Source organism: Bufo gargarizans, chromosome 2 (genome assembly GCF_014858855.1).
Source record: "Bufo gargarizans isolate SCDJY-AF-19 chromosome 2, ASM1485885v1, whole genome shotgun sequence".
In the NCBI taxonomy this organism is placed as follows: Eukaryota; Metazoa; Chordata; class Amphibia; order Anura; family Bufonidae; genus Bufo; species Bufo gargarizans.
This window is the reverse complement of record NC_058081.1, coordinates 212,287,128-212,301,457: the sequence shown is the minus strand read 5'-3', so window position 1 is coordinate 212,301,457 and position 14,330 is coordinate 212,287,128.

Here is a 14,330-nt window from a genome sequence, read left to right as displayed (position 1 = left end):
GTTCTTGGGGTCTGATTGTATCCCCTGTATTCACTTCAAAAGTGTGTCCCAATCTCCTGTTAGAAGCAAAGTACCTGGATCTTTAAACAGATAATTCACGGTTAGTTTTTAGAACGGCGCCCCACTATTACTCACTGCTCGATGCTTGCTGTTGACTGCTGAAGCTCCGGTCCACTGTAGTTGTTGGACTTTATTCCAAGGTTGCTTCTGCCGCCGGTCTAAGTTTCTCTGGGCACCGATCCGTTGTGCTGAAGAGCCGGTGTCCTCCGAGAACTTAGTTACCTGCTCCCATGCTGGATTCAGTCTGCAGTCGCGGTGTGTGATAACCTCGTGCTGTGGTCTTAATTACTCAGCGTGCCAGGTCCCCGTTGTTTGCAGGATATTCCGGTCTTTGTTGCGATCAACCTAGGATTATTACAGAGTATAATCAGTAAAAGTTCATATAAGTCAAATAGGGGTCTTGGACCCACTGATGAAGGGGCAACATCTAGCCCCGAAACGCGTTTGGTCTAAGACCCCTATTTGACTTATATGAACTTTTGCTGATTATACGCTGTAATAATCCTAGGTTGATCGCAACAAAGACCGGAATATCCTGCAAACAACGGGGACCTGGCACGCTGAGTAATTAAGACCACAGCATGAGGTTATCACACACCGCGACTGCAGACTGAATCCAGCATGGGAGCAGGTAACTAAGTTCTCGAAGGACACCGGCTCTTCTCGGTGCCCAGAGAAACTTAGACCGGCGGCAGAAGCAACCTTGGAGTAAAGTCCTACAACTTCAGTGGACCGGAGCTTCAGCAGTCAACAGCAAGCATCGAGCAGTGAGTAATAGCGGGACGCCGCTCTAAAAACTAACCGTGAATTATCTGTTTAAAGATCCAGGTACTTTGCTTCTAACAGGAGATTGGGACACACTTTTGAAGTGAATACAGGGGATACAATCAGACCTCAAGAACGTCCCCAACGGCTTTCTCAATATTTTAGTTGCACTTGAGATCCAACTGCCCAAGTTGCAGATTGGATAGCACTATATTGTTGCACTGACGTTCAATTATTCATGGCTACGTATACTTTGTCCTGCAATTTCAAGTTTTAGGTTGTTTCATTCTTATATATATATGGATAGTACTACATTGTTGCACTGACGTTTACTTATGGTCTTTTCTATCTTGTCTTGAATCATCAATTTTTAGTTTGTTCCACTATCTTATATGTATTAAATAGACTATTGCATATTTTAAGCTAATTTATATTTTATTAGTCAATAAATCCAATGGTAATTTTCATATGTTAATAAACTAACTATTAATCACCTTTTTGCACACGTCTTTTGCATGGTCCTACTTATAGAGAGAGTGCCCAGTATTTTCATCTCATTATTTATTTGTTAGAGGAGGGGCGAATCCTCTATACTGTGAGCACCTCCGTCTGTGGTCGCATCCACTCCTGTGCGTCTCATACAATCAATTCGTATATCAGTTGGTATATGACCCCCAATGTGTGTAGTATGAGCAGTTCACTTGCCATTATTTTCCATTTCCTGACTGTGAAATTGCAAGCATTGCCACAGGTGTTGAGAACAGTTCAGGACACAGAGATAAAACTTTGGTTTAACTAATGTTTGCTGTACTACATTAGATTGATAAGCAAGGATGGAAGACATTATTTATCAAAGTCGGTTGGCTACAAAAGAAATGCAATTGTTAAAGTAACACTTAACCTAGAAATAAAAGATACACGTAAATGAGATAATCTTGACCCTGCTGTTTATCAGTCCTCAGGATGTTCTGTATGTTCCTGAAAAAAAAGTCTTGGACAAATCCTACAGATAACACAGGTTCATTTTCTTTGATCAGTTGCATTTTCGGCAGGAGATTGTCGGAGGCAGCAGGACCAAGTGTGGAGGGGCATAACGATCTTTGCGTCGTACTATTTATAAAATTAATATAACTTTTTTAGCAATTTGAATGCCTTACCTTAAGTATCAACATGCTACAGTGCATGTTCCACTGAAATTCTCCTATAATAGCACAAAATTAAAGGGCAAGCACCATTCTGAATAATGATGGTAGAGAAACACCATCTTGCCTATGTAGTTTGTCCTTATATTATATATTTTTTTATCACAGGTGTAATGAACTTCAAAACCTGTTAATTCTCCATCTATATCTGCTGGAAGTTTGTCCCAAACATCATTCGTTAAAATATTTTTTAACATTGTTTCTGTCACGGACGGTGTACAGGAAACAAGGCAAAGCAACATGCATAAATGACTCGCTGGATCCAAAAACTAAGGAACAAAGGGGAGACCCCTGCAGAAGACCTGGCACTTTCCCTAGCTGCTCAGCCTATGCAAAGATCCGAATGGTGGAGGTTTGCATATCCACGTACCTTGACTATATAACCCCTGAGCACCCTACAATAGTGAGGGGACACGACCGCCGGCTCCCTACACAAGATACGGAGGGAGTCAGGGTCACCTGGGATCCAGCAAACAGAAAATAACAGATAAATGTTCAACACTTAGCTTTTGTAGCAGACAGGAGAACAAGACCAGCATGCACACACACTCCAGGAAGAAGTATAAGCCGCCCAGAAAAGCATTCTGGGGAGGAATTTAAAGGGAAGCAATTAGTCCAACACATGACAGCTGAGAGAGGCTAACGAGATGAGCAACTGAATACCACAACAAAGGAAGTCAAGAAAGAGGTTCTGAAAGGCCTCTGTCAGAGCTTCTCAGCTGTCTGGTTGTGACAGTACCCCTCCCTCTACGAGTGGACTCCAGACACTCAGAACCCACCTTCTCAGGATGGGACCTATGGAAAGCCCTGATGAGACGAGAGGCCTTAATGTCCGTCACTGGGACCCACATCCTCTCCTCAGGACCATACCCCTCCCAATGAACAAGGTACTGAAGAGAACCGTGGACAAGACGAGAATCCACAATCCTAGAGACCTGAAATTCAAGATTTCCATCAACCATAATCGGAGGAGGAGGCAAAGGCGAGGGTACAATGGGTTGAACATAAGGTTTCAATAAGGACTTATGAAAAACATTATGGATCTTCCAAGTCTGAGGAAGATCAAGACGGTATGCAACAGGATTGATGACAGACAGGATTTTGTAAGGCCCAATAAACCTAGGACCCAACTTCCAGGAGGGAACCTTCAATTTGATATTCTTGGTAGACAACCACACCAGATCACCAACATTCAGGTCCGGACCAAGCACACGTCTCTTATCTGCCACACGCTTATATCTCTCACTCATGCTCTTTAGATTATCCTGAATCTTTTGCCAAATAGATGACAAAGACGAGGAGAATCTGTCCTCATCAGGTAAACCAGAAGACCCCTCTCCCGAGAAAGTCCCAAACTGCGGATGAAACCCATATACACCAAAAAATGGTGACTTATCAGAGGACTCCTGATGACGGTTATTTAAAGCAAACTCAGCAAGGGACAAAAAAGAACACCAATCCTCTTGATTCTCCGCCACAAAACAGCGCAGATATGTCTCCAGATTCTGATTGACGCGCTCTGTTTGGCCATTCGACTGCGGGTGGAAAGCAGAAGAGAATGACAACCGAACCCCCAAGCGAGAACAGAAAGCCTTCCAGAACCTGGAAACAAACTGCGTGCCCCTATCAGAGACTATGTCTGAAGGAATACCGTGCAATTTGACAATGTGATCAATAAATGCCTGTGCCAGCGTCTTAGCATTGGGCAAACCAGGAAAAGGGATGAAATGCACCATTTTGCTAAAACCGTCCACCACCACCAGAATCACAGTCTTCCCCAAGGAACGAGGCAGGTCCGTTATGAAGTCCATGGACAGATGTGTCCAAGGACGGGAAGGAATAGGTAAGGGAAGGAGAGGACCTGATGGCCGTGAATGAGGGACTTTGGCACGAGCGCAAGTCTCGCAGGCTGCCACAAAACCCTCAACCGACTTACGAAGCGCAGGCCACCAGAATCTCTGAGCGATGAGATCCAGTGTGGCTCTTACCCCCGGGTGCCCAGCAAGGACCGTATCGTGGTGTTCTTTAAAAATCTTGTGTCTTAAAGCGAGAGGCACAAACAACCTCCCAGGAGGACAAGGATCAGGAGCCTCTGACTGGGCTGCCTGCACCTCTGCCTCCAATTCAGGAAAAAGAGCAGAGACCACCACACCTTCAGCCAAAATGGGACCCGGGTCTTCAAAATTCCCGCCTCCCGGAAAACAACGTGACAGGGCATCTGCCTTCGCATTCTTAACTCCAGGGCGGAACGTGACAACAAAATTAAACCTAGAAAAGAACAAAGACCATCTGGCCTGTCTCGGGTTCAGACGCTTGGCTGACTCCAAGTAGGCCAGGTTTTTATGGTCAGTAAATACGGTAATAGGGTGTCTGGCTCCCTCTAGCCAATGGCGCCATTCCTCAAAAGCCAACTTGATGGCCAACAATTCCCTATCTCCCACATCGTAATTTCTCTCTGCGGAGGAGAGTTTTCTTGAGAAAAAGGGACACGGTCGCCAATTGGCAGGAGAGGAACCCTGAGACAAGATCGCCCCCACACCCACCTCAGAAGCATCAACCTCAACTATGAAGGGTAAAGAAACATCAGGTTGCACCAAGATGGGAGCGGAAGCAAAACTCTCCTTGATATCAGAAAAAGCCTTACGCGCCTCTACTGACCAAGAAGAAAAATCTACCCCCTTTCTGGTCATATCAGTGAGTGGTTTAACAATAGAAGAATAATTCAAAATGAACTTCCTGTAATAATTGTCAAAGCCCAAAAAACGCATCAGCGCCTTCTGATTCTCAGGAAGCTCCCACTCAAGCACAGCAACATGCATAAATGACTCGCTGGATCCAAAAACTAAGGAACAAAGGGGAGACCCCTGCAGAAGACCTGGCACTTTCCCTGGCTGCTCAGCCTATGCAAAGATCCGAATGGTGGAGGTTTGCATATCCACGTACCTTGACTATATAACCCCTGAGCACCCTACAATAGTGAGGGGACACGACCACCGGCTCCCTACACAAGATACGGAGGGAGTCAGGGTCACCTGGGATCCAGCAAACAGAAAATAACAGATAAATGTTCAACACTTAGCTTTTGTAGCAGACAGGAGAACAAGACCAGCATGCACACACACTCCAGGAAGAAGTATAAGCCGCCCAGAAAAGCATTCTGGGGAGGAATTTAAAGGGAAGCAATTAGTCCAACACATGACAGCTGAGAGAGGCTAACGAGATGAGCAACTGAATACCACAACAAAGGAAGTCAAGGAAGAGGTTCTGAAAGGCCTCTGTCAGAGCTTCTCAGCTGTCTGGTTGTGACAGTTTCTTCCTCCAACTATTTTCACGTTGTGCCCCCTTGTTCTCACATTCAGCTTCTAATTTAAAGCACCCCCCTCCTTAACCTTATTTACCCCTTTAAAAAAAGGGTTTGATCATGTTACCCATCTTCCTTATTTCCTCAAGGCTAATACAAATTAAAGAAGCTTATTCTCTGACCTGTTAGAAGGGTACATGATGTAATCTGTAGTGGCGGTAATCTTCTTGCCAGTGACTGTATTTGTGAGTTATAACCTCCCTTATGATCCTCAGCTGTGTCATGTGACCTACACTCTGATCTCCAACTAACACAGGACAGGAAGTCAGTTACTTCTCTACTCATTCCTAGGAGACTGACATTAAGGTTCCCATAGGAACATAGAGAACCTAACTTCCTGTCCACACATTACATGCTGTGTTATTTGAAGAGTCAGAGAGTTGGTCACATGACACAGCTGAGGATCAGCAGGGAATTTATAACTCACAAATACAGTCACTAGTAAGAAAATGACCTTCACTACTGTTTATTTCATGTACCTTTCGAACAGGTCAGAGATTCAAAAGTTTTGTGGGAGTGCCTTTTTTAAGGGGAACATTTATCAACATTGTTATGCCAGTTTCTGGCATGAAAAAGTTGCAAGTGATGTTACGTGCAACCTTTTATGCAAAATCTTGTGACTTTTGTGAGCTACACCACCGCACACTACTTTGACAAGTAGTGTGAAAAGTCGATCTGTTTCTGCAATAAGATAATATTTATCTACATTTATGTGCAACATTTATTTTTTAATGTTTCACAAAATGTTGCAGCTAGTTGCAAAAAACGCCAGGTAACCCCCTAGTGTGCAGCCACATTGTTCATGCACCAAATTTAAAACCAGCATGCACCAATACTTAATTTTGGCACAATGCCAGAAAACAGAAACCAACTGAAAAATACGACCACAAACTATAAATTCTTTAAGTATCTTGCTCAGTATTATGCTTCCACCATTTTTGCAGCCCATCTTCAGACCTGTTTTCATTTTATTTATATATTTTTGTAGGTGAGGCCTCCAGAACTGAAAACAGTGCTCCAGATGTGGTCTCACTAGTGCTCCTACTTGCTTCCCCTTCTCCCTTTTCACAATGTTGACTCATTTTGAAGCTGCCCAAAATTAGAACCCCTTAATCCTCCACAAACTAGCATTGCAATCCTCGGAGAGAAGGATAGAATTTGCTTAATATAGCTTAGTACTTGTAGAAAGGATGTGCTGCAAGTGGTTAACAGAATGAAGACCAAAGACAGCCATGAAGGAAGCTATGGAGTGGAGGACTGTGTCTGTTATGAGCTTGTATTATAGTCTGCTCCACACAAAGAAAATGGTAATAACTACTATCAGAGAAGAGCCTTGTCCAGGGCTTGATTCATTGTCACACAGGCTGCATAGTACAGATTCCATGTGACATGGGAAAAATGCAAAATTGTATGAGATAATAGAATATAAAATGTTATATATGATACTTTTTATTAGAATCAATTTTAGAAAAAAATCTGTTGATTTAGGAAGCAATTTTGCTTACGGGGTTGTAGGGAATTCATATACCCTGTCCTGCAAATCAGCAGTATTCTAGCTGCCAGATGTCCATTGTCCATTGCAATGGGGTTAGGGTTGCAGAGGTTGCAATCTATCCTAAAGGTTAAAAAGGTTTCTCTACCAAATCTTTTCCCACAAAAATATATATCAGTTTGCTCAGCTTCTCCTTTTCTAGGGAGTGTTCACATCTCTGTTTCATTTTCCGTTCTTCTGATCTGTCAGAAAAAACACTGAAAGAAAAAAAAAACTGATCCTGTAAAACAACGGATCCTGTTATACATTTGACATCTGTTTGAGCCATTTCCGTCGGAGATCTGTTTTTTTTTAGATGGAAAAAAAGGACTGCATGCAGTACACATGTCAGATGGAAATGGCTCAGGCAGATTCCAAATGTACAACAGGATCCGTTTTTTTTTCTGTAAAAAAAATGGATCCTGTGCATAACTGATGCATAGAATCATTTTTTTTTTTTACAAGATCCAGTTTTCTTTCTGTTCTTCTGACGGATCAGAAGAACGGAAAATGAAACGTAGATGTAAACTCTCCCTAACATGGTGCTTTCAGATTGCATCACATTTTGTGGTGCCAGGTCCTCTTTAGGAACAGCACAGGCCACCCCCATAATCATGTTCAGAAACTAGGATGAAAAAATCTGCAATCAGAAAATAAAAACAGATTAGAAAAAAGGAGATGTTTTACTATCTGGCTTGAACTGGCAGATACAATTTTTTGTGACATATTTCCTTTAAATATTTATCTAGGATGCTAAGTGTTAAAAAAAAACTATCAAGCAGATGTCATCTGCCATGGTGCTTCAGGTTACACCAAGAATATTAAAACCAAATTTAATAAAATTTAAGGAACAACACACAATAAAAAAAAATTCCCCTCACATAAAACTGATTGTTTATTAAATAAGAGTAATACAACGTAACATGATGTGATAGTGCTATGCTACATGTATTTCAATATTTTGCAATGCAATTCATCTCACAATGATGCAATACAAATGGAAAAATTATATAAGTTTTATTTTTTATTTCTGCTGTTCCCTATGCAGTAAAACTGACCTGACCTTCATTCTCTAGGTCAGTATGATTACAGTTAGAAATGAGTGAATTCCTAAAAAATACGATTCGGACAGATTGCCAAATTTTTCTAAAAGATTTGATTTGAAAACAGCTATTTCTGGGCAGCAGAGAGCCTTTATAGTAGTGTAGAACACTGTGCCTTGCAGTAACACACACATAGGAGTCTGCTGTGGTAGTGAAATAATACTGTGACGCAGTATGACATGCAGATGACAGGCGTCACTCTTAGAATCACTGCACACTTCACGTATTTGGGCAGTTACAGGGCGAAAACTGACCAAATAACTCAAGTGTGAACTCAGCCTTACAGGTCAATGTTAGCGTCAAGAAGAAGCGTTGTCAGCTGATTTCACATAGATTTCTACAGAACCTGTTCTATTACATGCTATATACTTTTATATATGAAATAAACACACCCCAAAACTGGTTGTATCAGACCGCAAATTCACCTCAAAAGCAAGGATAAACAGACATACTTTTTTATATTTAAAATAAATACACCCCAAAACTTGTTGTATCAGACTGCACTTTCAACCCAATAACAGATGCTAGTATTACTGCAATTAATCTTTAAAACAAACTAAAATCTGCAGTATTAGATCACTTGTAGTAACCCCAATTAGTGCAGCAAGGTATAATAGAATCACTCCTATTACCCAGGCTGTACACTCTCCTGTTGGTCCCTGTTCCCTCCCTACAGTGTAGATAATGCCTCTCTATCCTTTCCCTACACTATGAATAATCTTTCCCTGAACTGCCAAGTAGTAGTTTAAAAAAAAAAAGTATTTCCTACGACTGTCCCTAGCGCCTGTAATGTCTCTCTCTGCACTAAGTTCACTGTAAAATGGTGGAGGACGAGCATGAGTAGGCTTTCTATAGGGCTGTGACATCACAGGGGCCAGTTATCTGCTGATTCACTGTCTGCATGGCATTATCGGTGCTCCCTCGTTCCCGGGCTTCTTACTTTCACTTTGTAACGTGTGCAGCAGCCATTTCAGAAAAAATACGATTCATTACCATGAAACACAAGGAAATTCGACTTCAGGACAAATCGAATTTTTTCTGAAAATTGGATCGAATTCCGCTTCGTCAACTTCGATTCGCTCATCTTTAACTATAGTGATACCACATTTATTTATTTTTCTTGTGTATTAATTCTGCAAAAAAATAAAAACTTTGGAAAAAATATTTTTTTCTTCGCTTTCTGACCCATAATTTTTTATTTTATTTACATCTACGGAGCTGCGCGATCTGTAGTTGTCAGTGATACCATTTTGGGGTGTGATTTTTTATTTTTTTTGTATTGTTTTGGAGAAGTAAAGTGACAAAAAAAAAAATCTGCCTTTTACATTTTACGGCATTCACTGTATGGAAAAAATACATTTTTATTTCAATAGTTTGAACATTTTGGGCCTATGATTTTTTTTATAGTTTTTTTTATTATCATTAAAATTTTTATATTTTTTTAAACTTTGTTACTTTTTTTAAAACTTTTTAAAGCCCCCTTGTGGACCTGAATGTGCAATCATTAAATTACTTTTCTCATACACTAATGTGATTTAATACATTAATTAGTGTATGGGAAATTCAGTATATTCCCATGTAGTACTGCCACCTGCAGGCCTACATTAAAATATAACGGTGATGGGCCTACTGGCCTCGTACAGGCTCCAGGCTTTCACCACCACCAATGAACAGCTTCTCTGATCTCAGTGCAAGGAAGTTACCTCAGATGCCGTGGTCATAACTGACTATAGCAGCTGAGGGGTTAAATGGAGCGCCATCTTTAACTCCTTCTACCCCGGGTTTTTATTTTACTTCGCGTTTTCGTTTTTTTAACTTCGCGTTTTAGTTTTCCGCTCCCCGCCTTCCCAGAGCCGTAACTTTTTTATTTTTCACATAGTCGTATAACGGCTTATTTTTTGTGGGACAAGTTGTACTTTCCAACGCCACCATTTAATATTACATAGAATGTATTGGGAAGTGGGAAAAAAAATCCAAAAGTGTTGGAATTAGAAGAAAATGCAATTTTGCCACACAGTTTTACAGGGTTTTTTTTTACAGCGTTCATGCAGTAAAACTGACTTGTGATCTTCATTCTCCAGGTCAGTACCAACATTTTTTTTTTTTTTTTTTGCTGTCCCCTATAACTTTTTTCTAGTTATGTGTGCGGAGTTGTATGGGTGTGTACAACTTTTTGATCACTTTTTATTTCATTTTTTGTGGGAGGAAAAGCAATAAAAAATGGCAAATCATCCATTTCGACCCTTTTTTCCATTTTGCCTTTTTCCGTATGGGATTAATACTTTTATATTTTAATATTATGGGTACTTTCGCACATGGCAATATCCATGATGTGTTTTTTTTATAGTTTTTTCCAATTTTTATTCTCATTTTGAGGAAAGGGGAGAACTTTTATATTATATTAAACTTTTTATCATTAGATTGCTATTATCATAGACTCCAAAACACTAGCATCAGAGTCTATGATGATGTTACTACTTTCCTAAGGAGCACTTTTACAGACAAGGGCTCCATAGGAAATATTATGTAGCAGCCTCCTGTTATAGACTATGACAGGGACTGCCGCACACAAGCTCTGTCTCCTCCTATCACCGCATGGGGGAGCCGTAGCAACATCAGAAGCGTGCGTTTTCGGATTTCAACGTGCTTGGATGCCATGGTCAGGTTTGACCATGGAATCTGAGGGGTTAAATTTCCATGATCGGCATTACCGCCGGTTGCGAACATTAGCCGCTGTTGTGTCATGACTGTGTCTCGGTCAGGTTGTTGTGAGCCGTGACAGGTTAGCTGTGCATGCTGGTTGCCATGGGCAACGTGTTGTTTTGCAGCATGTTTGTGTTTTGCTCCTTCCTCTGGGTTCCTTCCCTGTCTGGTGCTGGAGGGGCTAACTACCTGGCTGGTTATGGTCACTTGGTGTTTATATTGCCTCTGGCTTGTAGGCTGGAGTCAATTGTCCTCCAGCCTCTGTTGGTGCATCAATGTCTTCCCCCATGTCTCCTCTTTGTCTTTTATCCTACCTTCCCTATTCTATGTGTGGTGTGGATTTTGTTCAGGGTTGGTGTTGTATGTCTAGTTGTTTTTCCATGTCTGGTCTGTCTATGGTGTGTATAGTCCTGCATGGATGCTAGACATCCCCCTGTTTGTCTGTGCCTTTGGTGAGAGGGCTCCAGGGTTCCCCGGAGGGGTAGAAACAAGTCAGTGGGCAGCTGCGCCTGAGGCCGCCATGCATCCTGTCCCATGGGGGTCCAAGCAGTTTCTGGTTTTCTTGATTCTATGTTTGTTTTGTGCTGCGTCCTGTTTGGTGTTCCGGTTCCAGTTCAGATGCAAGGGTTCCAGTCGTTGTTGCTGCAGTATGTAAGTGCTTGTTGTTCTGGGCTCTTACCTGCCAATCTAGTGGCTGTTCTCTGTCTTCCCCTTTCCTCGCATCTAGGCCGGTGGAGACTCCTGTTCTTCTATTATCAGGGTGATTCAGGGTCTGAGGTTCCTGTGTATAAGCCATCCTACCTTCTGGGTTCGCTAATACGGTTAGGAGTCAGGGCGAGGATTAGGGATGCTCTGGGTAGGAGGTGCCTTGCTCCCTGTCCCCAGTGTCCTGGCCTAGTTTCTCTTCCCACTTTCTCTATGGTGTTTGTGGGGAGTTCTCCCCTCTCCCCACCATGACAGGGTGTCTGCTGTAAGACCCAACATGTGACGTAATAGTAGGTCACATGTAGGGAAGGGGTTAAAGAGACAATATGTGCCATACATGTATGGCACATGTCGTCGAGGGGTTAAAGGCATTGTACACCTTCAGAGGCAATTTTTTAATGATTGCATTTTACTCATTTTTATCTAAAAATCATTTTTTTCAATTGGCCTTTATTAAAAATATTGAGCCGTTCTGTCACAAAGGGTTACTGTTCTTCTAGATGTGTGCATCCTACTTTCACTTTGTGCAGTGATCTAGTTACCCTCATCTCTAAACTACTGAGAGGTCATAAACACATATAAGCCACATTCTTATCAGTAAGATAAGAACTGAGCTATAATAAGTGTTCATAATGTCCGAGAGCAGAGATAAGGAGTCCGTCAGCTCCCTGTCTGATGGAAAAGACAGAAAATCCAAAGGGTGCTACTAGAGCATGTCAACTAATGCGACCCCTCATCACATGTCAACGTTAACTATATTAGGCTGGTTTCACACGGGTGTTGCGGATTGGGGCCGGATGCGTTCATAGTGCGTTCAGTAAAACTCGCACTATTTTGCAAGCAAATTCAGTCAGTTTTGTCTGCGATTGTGTTCAGTTGTTCAGTTTTTTCCGCGCGGGTGCAATGCGTTTTGATGCGTTTTTCATGCGCGTGATAAAAAACTGAAGGTTTACAAACAACATCTCTTAGCAACCATCAGTGAAAAACGCATCGCACCCGCACTTGCTTGCGGATGCAATGCGTTTTTCACGCAGCCCCATTCACTTCTATAGGGCCAGGGCTGCGCGAAACTGATACGTGAAAAACAACGCTCATGTACACAGACCCATTGAAATGAATGGGTCAGGATTCAGTGCGGGTGCTATGCGTTCACGTCACGCATTGCACCCGCGCGGAAAACTCGCTCATGTGAAAGGGACCTTAGTGAACTAACAAATGGTCCATTAGCACCAAACTGCATCTTGTTTCATGTGCTGTTGTATTTTTATTTTTTTTAAATCACTTTTATTTAACAATTCCCTTAAAAGCATGGTAGAATTAGTGCTCATTAAACTGTGACAAATTAAAACTATCAGTGGCCACGGTTCGCTCCCTCATTAGCTCTGTAAGTTGCTGCCGTTTATATTGCTTCACAGCAGCTAAATTGTATAAATATCAGCTCCAGCCTAATATCACTGCTTGTAGTTACCTTGTTCCTATTTCTATATTAGCTATAATTTTCTTCTATACTTGGAGCTCCCTCATTGCCACTGAGTCTAAAATAACATACACACATACACCCTGCATACCGACATGTTTTGCTGGACACCCAGCGTCTTCAGGGGATCGTGCAGGTGCTGGGTGTTACAAGGTAACTACAAGCCGTGATATTACGCTGGAGCTGATAGTTATACAATTAAGGGTACTTTCACACTAGCGTTGTTTAAATCCGGCGTTCAATTCCGACACCGCAACTGCCCGCCGGATCCGTAAAAACATGTGAAAACGGATTACATTTGAACCCTGATCAGGATTTTGATCACAATAAAAAAATGCGTTGGAAAAAACGGATCCGCCATTTATGGACTTTAACTTTTTTTTCACATTTTTCAGGTTTAACATGCAAAAGTCGGATCCGGTTTGACTAAACACGTGCCGGACCCAGCGTTAATGCAAGTCAATGGGAAAAAGACCGGATCCGGCGTTCAGTCAAAGTGTTCAGGATTTTTGGCCGGAGGTAAAAATACAACATGCTACGGTTTTCTGAAAAGCCTGATCAGTCAAAAAGACTGAACTGAAGACATCCTGATGCATCCTGAACGGATTGCTCTCCATTCAGAATGCATGGGGATAAAACTGATCAGTTCTTTTCCGGATTTGAGCCCCTAGGACGGAACTCAGCGCCGGAAAAGAAAAACGCTAGTGTGAAAGTACCCTAAGGTCCCTTTCACACGAGCGTGATTTCCGCGCGGGTGCAGTGCGTGACGTGAACGCATAGCACCCGCACTGAATCCTGACCCATTTATTTCAATGGGGCTGTGTACATGAGCGTCTTTTTTCACGCATCAGTTCTGCAATGCTTTGAAATCGCAGCATGTTCTATATTCTGCGTTTGTAACGCAGGACAAGCCCCATAGAAGTGAATGGGGCTGCGTGAAAAACGCATTGCATCCGCAAGCAAGTGCGGGTGCGATGCGTTTTTCACTGATGGTTGCTAAGAGACGTTGTTTGTAAACATTCAGTTTTTTATCACGCGCGTGAAAAACGCATCAAAACGCATTGCACCCGCGCGGAAAAAAACTGAACAACTAAACGCAATCGCAGACAAAACTGACTTGTTTTAGTGCCAAAATCGCAGCATTTTCACTGAACGCACCCTGAACGCATCCGGATCAAATCCGTCACGCCCGTGTGAAACCAGCCTTAGGCTACTTTCACACTGGCGTTTCTGGGTCCGCTTGTGAGATCCGTTTCAGGGCTCTCACAAGCGGCCCAAACGGATCGGTTCAGCCCCAATGCATTCTGAATGGATAAGGATCTATTCAGAATGCATAAATTTGGCTGCGTTTGGTCTCCGTTGCGTTTTGTAATCAGTCACTAAAACGCAGCTTGTAGCGTTTTGGTGACCGTCTGACTATGCG